Below are 8408 nucleotides of genomic sequence, written 5' to 3'. Positions count from 1 at the left end.
TGAACCCAGGTCTTTTTGACTCCAAGAGATAACGCTTTTCACTAGCATTCTGGAGCTTCAGTTTCCTGTTCTGTGAAATGGGAAGGATTGGCTAGCAGGGTCCAGATCCCTGCCAGATACACCTAAAGGAGGCCTTGCATTTTTTCTCGAGATCTTGATCTTTGACCCTGCGAGGAAAAGTTCTTTTTGGGAACACCGAGTTCCCCTCGGCTTGCCGAGGTCAGGGGTCATGGCTCTTCCCGGGAAGGGTCCGGCAGGCCTAGAGCGGTCTGGCTGGTGACACAGAAAGCCAGTGCATTACATAACCGCGAGAAGTTCCTGTCCGCTGCGCCCCTTGCCCCTAGTCAAGCCGCAGCACTTAGACCGGATCCCCGCGCTAAATCCTCTCCGCCCGCCAGGCCCACTCCCCGGCCGAGCTGGCGGGGCTGAATGAGCCGGTGCATTTCAAAGGCGGAGCACTGGGATTTTCCGCGCCACGCTTCCCTCCCCCGGCGTTGCCAGCTGGGCCCCCTGCCCCAGCCTCGCCGGCGCCTCCGCCCAGTCCGCTTCCCGCCTCACCGAAGCGCGGATCGCGCCGCCTGGGGCCCGGGAAGGGGCCACTGCGCAGGGACGCGGCTCGGCGGGTGCGCCCTGGGGGCATGTCGGCGCACTACTGCCCGGGCTGCAGTGGTCCCGGCGAGGTGAGGAGGCGGCGCGGCCGGGCTGGGGGCGGGTGTGGCAGGAGGGCGGGCGGGGCATGGGGGTGGTCTGCGCGCTCTGGGCGGGCTGCGGAGCGCTGGGCTGTCCCGGGCTCAGTCTCGCCGGCGGCCCCGGCTCCCGGATCCCCAGCGCCCGGGCCAAGAAGCTTCCTCGGCTCCTCCTCCTCCCTCTCCCTGACTCGGTTGTGCAGAGGGCGCGGTGGCTCAGGTGACACGGGCATCCCACAAGGAAGGGCGGCGGGACGGCGGGGCGCTGGGGCTGCCCTTGGAGCTGGAGGAGGACGGGGACGCTCCATTCTCCACTGCCCTAGCGCCCATCCCGCGCCGGGAGCCTGGGACCCTAACTTGGGTGCGTCGGTGCGCAGCTTGGGTTGGGAGGGAGACACGTGCCCACTTGCCCTCTCTGGGTTGGGTCTGCGCTGCGTACGAGTTTTTGTGCAGGTGGCTGGAGAACGAGCGACTTTGATCTCCATCTCTTGTGGTTTTCAAATTCAGACTTCCCGGTGGAATAGAGACCGTCTTTCTTCTGGATTTCATTCTGGATTTTATGTTTATAGTACATTTTTAAAATATCTCCCCTGTTCCCCACTTCAGACAGTAATATTTATTTCCCCTGTGTGCTATATTGAAAACACACCGACTTTCAGTGGATTGAACTCAATTTCTCAGTTGCTTCTTGTCCACAAAGAAACCAGTGATACCTGTATCGTGGACTCGGAAAATCGTTCGTAACAAAATTTGAAGCACAATTCCAGTAAGTCCTGGGGCTATTTGGTTAGTCTTTTGTTTTCAACATCAGAATTCTAAACCTGTCATAGTATTTATTTATTTAGAGACAAGGTCTCGCTCTGTCGCCCAGGCTGAAGTGCAGTGGTGCGATCTCAGCTCATTGCAACCTCCGCCTCCCCGGCTCCAACGATCCTCCCTCCCCAGCCTCTGGAGTAGCTGGGACTAAAGGTGCACGCCACCACTCCCGGCTAATTTTTGTATTTTTTTTGCAGATACAGGGTTTCGCCATGTTGCCCGGTTTGCTCTCGAGCTCCTGGGCTCAAGTGATCTGCCCGCTTTAGCCCCCCAAAGTGATAGGATTACAGGCTTGAGCCACCGTGCCTGGCCATAATTTTTTAAAATGTCGAGTCAGACGGGTCCTGCCAGGACACTGGTTAAACACTCTCATTTTGAAGAGCCTCTAATTAGTTCATCCTACCTGTGTCTTTGCTCAGAGCTAGGCACTCCCACGGCGCCACCAGCTTAGCCCAGGGGGAAAATCTTCCGGCCTTTCAAATTCAGAAACACATGCACTCCACAGGTGTCCAAACTCACTAACATTTAAAATCATCAGCTAGCTGCCCTTGCATAGTTTGTCGCTCCCCCTCCATAAATGTCATGCCAAACTATGGCTAATGGTGTTTGACATTCCCCCAACCCCCGCGCCCCCAAGGTGACCGGATGTTTGTTGAAGAAATGAAGGATGTAAAAGAGTAGTGGTAGTAATTAGGTGAACTGGATTTGGTCACTTATAATTACAGGGTTTAGAGAAACTTTGAAACTGAAAGGCTTTGGAGACCATCTACTAAATTCAAACCCTTCACCTTACAGCCCCGGAAGCTCAGATCCAGGTTGGCAAGGATTGGCTGAATTCATATTGTTAACTGGTGATGAAATCAACACTAGAATCCATATCTTCTCATTCCAACCTAACTCAGTTTTCCAAGGCATATTGCCTCTAGGCGTTTTGAGCAAAAATAATATGACTAGCATCACCTAATCATATTTTCCTGTTCTTATTTTTTATGTTTGTTTTTTTAACTGATGGGATTCTGAAATAGATGAGAAGTTGATTTAATCAAATTGCTTTTGTGGCACAATTTTTAAAGATGCAAACCTTTAATTTTAAGTAATATTTTCAATTATTTATATTATGGATATAATCTCAGGTGAATGCCCAGAAGAAGAAAATTAGTCCAAATAGATGGGAGTAAGTCTACTCACATCTTTCCTTGGAGTCTTTTCTGATTCTCAGCACCCTCTATGGTAATGATTGATCAGAAGTAAAAACATAAATTATAGTGTTGAAGTGGTTTATATGAGGACTGTTTGTTTGTTGTGATTAATACTATGACCAAAACAAAGCTAAGAAAGGAATTTCAAACTGACTTATTTAACATTGCGTTTGTACTGTATATTTTTCAATTTATTTCAATTTAGCAGATATTTATTGAGTGCCTGCTATATGCCTAGTGCTGTTCTGGGCATTTGGGATGTGTCAGTAAACAAAACAAAGATCAAGTTACAATTTATTCATTAGAATTTTTCCAGGATTTCTTAGACAGATACAAGAGAATTTCAGTTTTACCTAAGCAGGAAAATAAACATAAGTGATCCAAACTATCTTCCTTCCAATCCTATGATTCTGAGTATCTTATAATCATGGAAAAACAAAAACAAAAACAAAACAACAACAACAAAAAAACAAATTCAGGTGAAGTTACTTTGACTTTTATGAGCTGACATTTTACTGTAAGTGAATTGCAGTTCCCACATTTGGTTATTTAATATATGTTCATTTGGAGTCAATGAAATGACATTTCCTTTATTGCAGGGACATCACCGTGGTGACTAAACTTGAAGCACGGGATGATTTGTTTTCTTAAGAGTGTTAATGGTACCGTGTTAGTATTGGAGACTAATTAAATCAGTTTATAAGATGTAGCTTTTTATTTATATTTATGAAGATGGTGTTCTGTAGTTATTTTGTCTCACTTTACATTTTGTCCCCCACTTTCCTTCACGTTTATAGACTGCACAGTGTTGCAACTTATTGGTAAATCTGTTTCCACAATAGTTTTTCTTTTTAATCAGACATTCCAGTTTTAAGCATTTTCTAATTCTCTCAATTGCTTTTTCTTCAAAACAGCATGGTTTGCAAGCTCAGGCATGTTTATTGTTTTTAACAAAGGCTTATCAAAATGAACTTGGCAGTTTTTCAGTCATATACAGCCAAAGAAAAGTATTCAGTGCTGCTTTTGGGGTTGTTTATGCATTCCTCACCTAACCAGTTGCTTTGCTTTTAAAAATTGCCAATTTGGAAGCTATTTTCTTATGAGTACCTTTCCAGTGTATATAAAAAGTCACCCATTGAAATGGTGTAATAATTTAATTGATGAAAACTAAATACACAGTTGAAGATGTTGGGGGATTTTGAACAGAAGGATTCTCTCTCTGATAATATTTTTAATGTGCTCTACATCAAAGGACATCAGAAAGTGTCATTATCTAACAATGTCCTGTTTAAAGGTGGTGTCTGTTGAACATCTGGAGAAGAGTCACAATTTCTGATGCATGCTAGGCACCTGGAATAGCTGATTTTTTTTTCTTCATTCACCCACCACTGTGCCCCATCACATACACATCCTTCCTTCATTTACCGCACATTGACGAGTAGGGGGAATTGCTGTAGCCAGGTAAGACGTTGCCTGAAATTAATTAATTATTTAATTCATGTGCTCATTCATTTATTAATTTAATGAATATTTACTGAACTTCTACTCCTTATTAAAAGATTTGTGTAAGGATTTGTGTGAAGATTGTGTTTTGAGCATCTCTATTCTGGTGCTAGAGACAGCAGGACGTGTAAAGACACAGAACATGCCTGTAATGCAGCTTACATCCTGGTACGGAAGAGAGGACATTGTATGGCTGGCTATCATACCAATGCTAACTACTGTAGGAGATGCATAAGTACTTTGGGAATTAAACGGAAGAAGAGAGAGCAGGCAGGCACTGTGAAGATTTGAGGGTTAGGGAAGACTTTGTAGAGGAGGGCACATTGGAGTTGCTTCTTGAAAGATGGTAAAGCATGGTAAAGCTTTTATAGAGGCAGAGGATATACCTGTCTTTATGGGAGCACATCCTTGCCTCTTTTTGAAGACACGTAGAAAACTTCCTCTTGGGAACCAGTTGAGGCTGTGTTGGGTTGTATAATAGACACTTATCACCTCTCTGCCCCTCTGCATGCATCTGACTCTGTTCTGCCTAATGAAATACTGCCCAACACTGAAACAACTCATTGGGTTAACCAGTGCTCTCCTTCTCTGAAACACATCCTGGTTGTTGCTCAGACACAGAGACCGCTGTAGGAAATAGCTGTCATCTTAATAAATTTGTATACTTGGCTGTTACTAGGTCAGTTGCATGCTTACAGTCGTGTTTGGTTACAGTCCAGTTTATGCCAGTAGTACTTTGCTATTGTATTATTATTTTTTCTTTCAGACAGAGCCTTGCTCTGAAACCCAGGCTGGAGTGCAGTGGTGCTATTTCGACTACCTGCAACGTCTGCCTCCCTGGTTCAAGCGATTTTCCCACCTAAGTAGCTTCCTGAGTAGCTGGGATTACAGGCATCTACCACCATGCCTGGCTAATATTTTTGTACTCTTTTTTTTTTTTTTTTTTTTTTTTGAGACGGAGTCTCGCTCTGTTGCCCAGGCTGGAATGCAGTGGCTGGATCTCAGCTCACTGCAAGCTCCGCCTCCCGGGTTTACGCCATTCTCCTGCCTCAGCCTCCCAAGTAGCTGGGACTACAGGCACCCACCACCTCGCCTGGCTAGATTTTTGTATTTTTAAGTAGAGACGGGGTTTCACCATGTTAGCCAGGATGGTCTCGATCTCCTGACCTCGTGATCTGCCCGTCCCGGCCTCCCAAAGTGCTGGGATTACAGGCTTGAGCCACCGCGTCTGGCCACTCTTTTTTTTAGTAGAGACAGGGTATCACCATATTGGCCAGGCTGGTCTCGAACTCCTGACCTCAGGTGATCTGCCCGCCTTGGCCTCCCAAAGTACCTTTGTACTTTTGTGATTTGTATTGTAATTTTGTGATTTAATGAAATATTGCATAAACTGATGTAATATGAATGCTAAACAAAGAATGATATTTCTGTGCAAACTAAGTTGATTACTATATGGGCCCATAAAAGTAAGTAATGTTAAAAAAAATATATCGACATATGCTGCAACATGGATGAACCTTGAAAACATTATGCTAAGTGAAAGAAGTGACATACAAAGACCACATGTTGTATGATTTATATGAAATGTCCATAATAGGCAAATGCATAGCAACAAAAAGTGGATTAGTGATTGCCAGGGAAGTGGGGTAGGGGAAATAGAGAGTGATTGATGATGGATGCAGGGTTTCTTTTTGGGGTGAGGGCTATGTTCTGGAATTAGATAATGGGGTGGTGATTACACAGCATTGTAAATATATAAAAACCACCAAATTGTACACTTTAAAAGTGTTAAAATAGTGAAGTTTACGTGAATTTTATCTCAATTTATAAAAATACTGTAAAGCTTTTTAAAAAGCAACATGAACAAGCAAATTACAAAAGAAAGAGGGATGAGTACTTAGGTGTGGCATAGTGATAAGAGATTTGAAGAGTACAGTAAAAATTTCTAGAATGATTTTGCATTCAGGTTTTTTCACAGGCTCTAATAAGGTCCTGCTCTTCTTTAAGAAATGGAAGCAGGAAATGTGGATGTGGATTAACCAAGAAAAATAACATAGAACTCCAATCATGACCCAATATCCAAAGATTAGTGAATGAATTTTTTGTTTATGATACGAATTGAAACAAAATGTTCGAAATATGTTGTATCAACTTTTTGACTCTGCTTTTCCTGACTTCTGATTACTGCTGAGAGCTTCTAATGTTTCCATTTCTGAGGGTACCCTGTATATTTTGAAAATAACTCATCTCTGTATGTAGAGAGAAATTCCATGTCTATGAGCCTCTTACAGATATAGCATTAGTCACTTAAGACTGTAAAGGAGGCCAGGCGTGGTGGTTCACGCCTGTAATCCCAGCACTTTGGGAGGCCAAGGCAGGTGGATCACCTGAGGTCAGGAATTCGAGACTAGCCTGGCCAACATGGCGAAACCCTGTCTCTACTAAAAATACAAAAATTAGCTGGGCGTGGTGGCGCGTGCCTGTAATCCCAGCTACTAGTGGGGCTGAAGCAGGAGGATCACTTGAACCGGGGAGCCAGAGGTTGCAGTGAGTCGAGATCGGCCTGGGCAACGGAGCGAGACTCTTGTCTCAAAAAAAAAAAAGACTGTAAAGGAAATTGGGACTCAGTTTCCAAACTTCCAAATCACCATAAAAATCAGCAACTGTTTCCCCCTAACACCGTCTTCTGGCTCCGTGGTTCATATATGTAAATAAAGTAGCTACATAAAATGTTACTACACCAATACTTAAAATTTATCACCCAAAACATTTGTAGGCTATGTTTTTTTTTCAAAATATTTCTGAGCACAAGTAATCATTTTGTGGTTTATTTGACATGTTATAAATTAGGGCCATAATTACTTATTTTGGGACCAACTGATATTATTTTTGTAATTCCACTTTGCTTGATGGAATACTTTCCATGGGAGTGAGTTTGTATTTATCTACTGAAACCAGATGTATTTCTTCAAACAGCAATTTCGGCTCACTGAACCTGTAACTTCACAGCAACCACATTCATAGCTTGTGAAGGAACCACCAAAAAAATAAAAACTCACAACAGAGTTAAATCTCATAAGGGAGAACAGAGTGCTGCTTCTTCAGGCAGTGATAGTTCAACCAGACAACTATCAAAAACCAGCCTTAACCATCATTGTTAAATAGTTATGAATAGCGGTAGCCCAAGCTCACAGGCATAAATGATATAAAAAATAAATGGTCTGTTCAGGTTGACACCTGACAACCTAGTATCCATACTCAGTTGATTGAAGACTCTGTATCAATGGTTCTCAACGCCACCTACACATTAGAATCACCTGAGGAAGGAAAAAAACTGGTACTAATGTCCTACTCTGAAAAATTCTGATTCAGTAGGTCTGAGATACAGGGCTAGGGTATCGGTAGTTTTTAAATCTCTCTGGTGAATCTCATGTACAGCCAGGGTTGAGAAACTATGGATATATATAATATTAATTTTATGCTTCCTTAGAAAAAAAATTTTATTGAAACACAAAATTTCATGTTGTGGTATCTTCTTAACATATAATGGAAATTTTTTGTGTGGGCATTTTCTCTACCCATTCATTATATGGAAAGCTTTTCCTAATGGTTGAATGAATGTTCAGTGATTTTTTTTCCTTCTCTGTGGAATTCACTAAGCTTATGTTTATAAGATGTGAAAACAACCAAATCAACCCAATTGGTATAGTTACTGTCAACCAATGAATTAATTAACCAGCTAGTTTCAAGTTTTTGATGATTGTGGTACCATATGGGTATTTTTGTTTAGGACAATAATTTGACCTTTTACTCTACAACAATAATCTGTTTCCTCTAAAATACTTACAGATGTGTCCTTTATTATGTGTTTCTTTAAATTGATTGAGTTGTCAACCTTAATGCTCGAACTTTGTCTGAAAACTTTCTCTTTTTATTCCGTTGTATCAAATTGCATAAAAAAGGTTTTCTTGGGACAGGGTCTCACTTTGTCACCCAGGCTGGAGTGCAGTGGCCTTATCAGGGCCCACTGCAGCCTCGACCTCCCAGGCTCAAGCAATTCTCCCATCTCAACCTCCCGAGTAACTAGGACTACAGGCATGAGCCACCATGCCTGGCCAGACTTTTATATAAGACAGATATTATATAGGACTCTTACGTAAGAAAAGTAGGAGTTTAAACCTTGCCCTATGTGACTTCAACAAAG

General features: G+C 42.7%; 1 protein-coding gene across 2 annotated transcripts in view; it reads left to right on the top strand.

Annotated features, from left to right (window-relative positions):
* Positions 1 to 379: 379 nt before the first annotated feature.
* SLC16A12 (solute carrier family 16 member 12) overlaps positions 380 to 8408 on the top strand; it is a 94904-nt gene continuing 86875 nt past the window's right edge. Inside the window, exon 1 of one of the 2 annotated variants that reach the window (XM_033215965.1) lies at positions 380 to 680. The gene's annotated coding sequence lies outside the window, so the exon portion shown is untranslated. Of the gene's footprint in view, positions 681 to 795; positions 907 to 8408 lie in introns of those variants that run through there. The other variant, XM_033215968.1, reaches the window with a different exon arrangement.

This window comes from Trachypithecus francoisi, unplaced genomic scaffold (genome assembly GCF_009764315.1).
Source record: "Trachypithecus francoisi isolate TF-2019V2 unplaced genomic scaffold, Tfra_2.0 Contig00586, whole genome shotgun sequence".
Taxonomy (NCBI): domain Eukaryota; kingdom Metazoa; phylum Chordata; class Mammalia; order Primates; family Cercopithecidae; genus Trachypithecus; species Trachypithecus francoisi.
The sequence above is the reverse complement of the archived record's forward strand: the minus strand, read 5'-3'. Positions and strand labels throughout refer to the sequence as shown.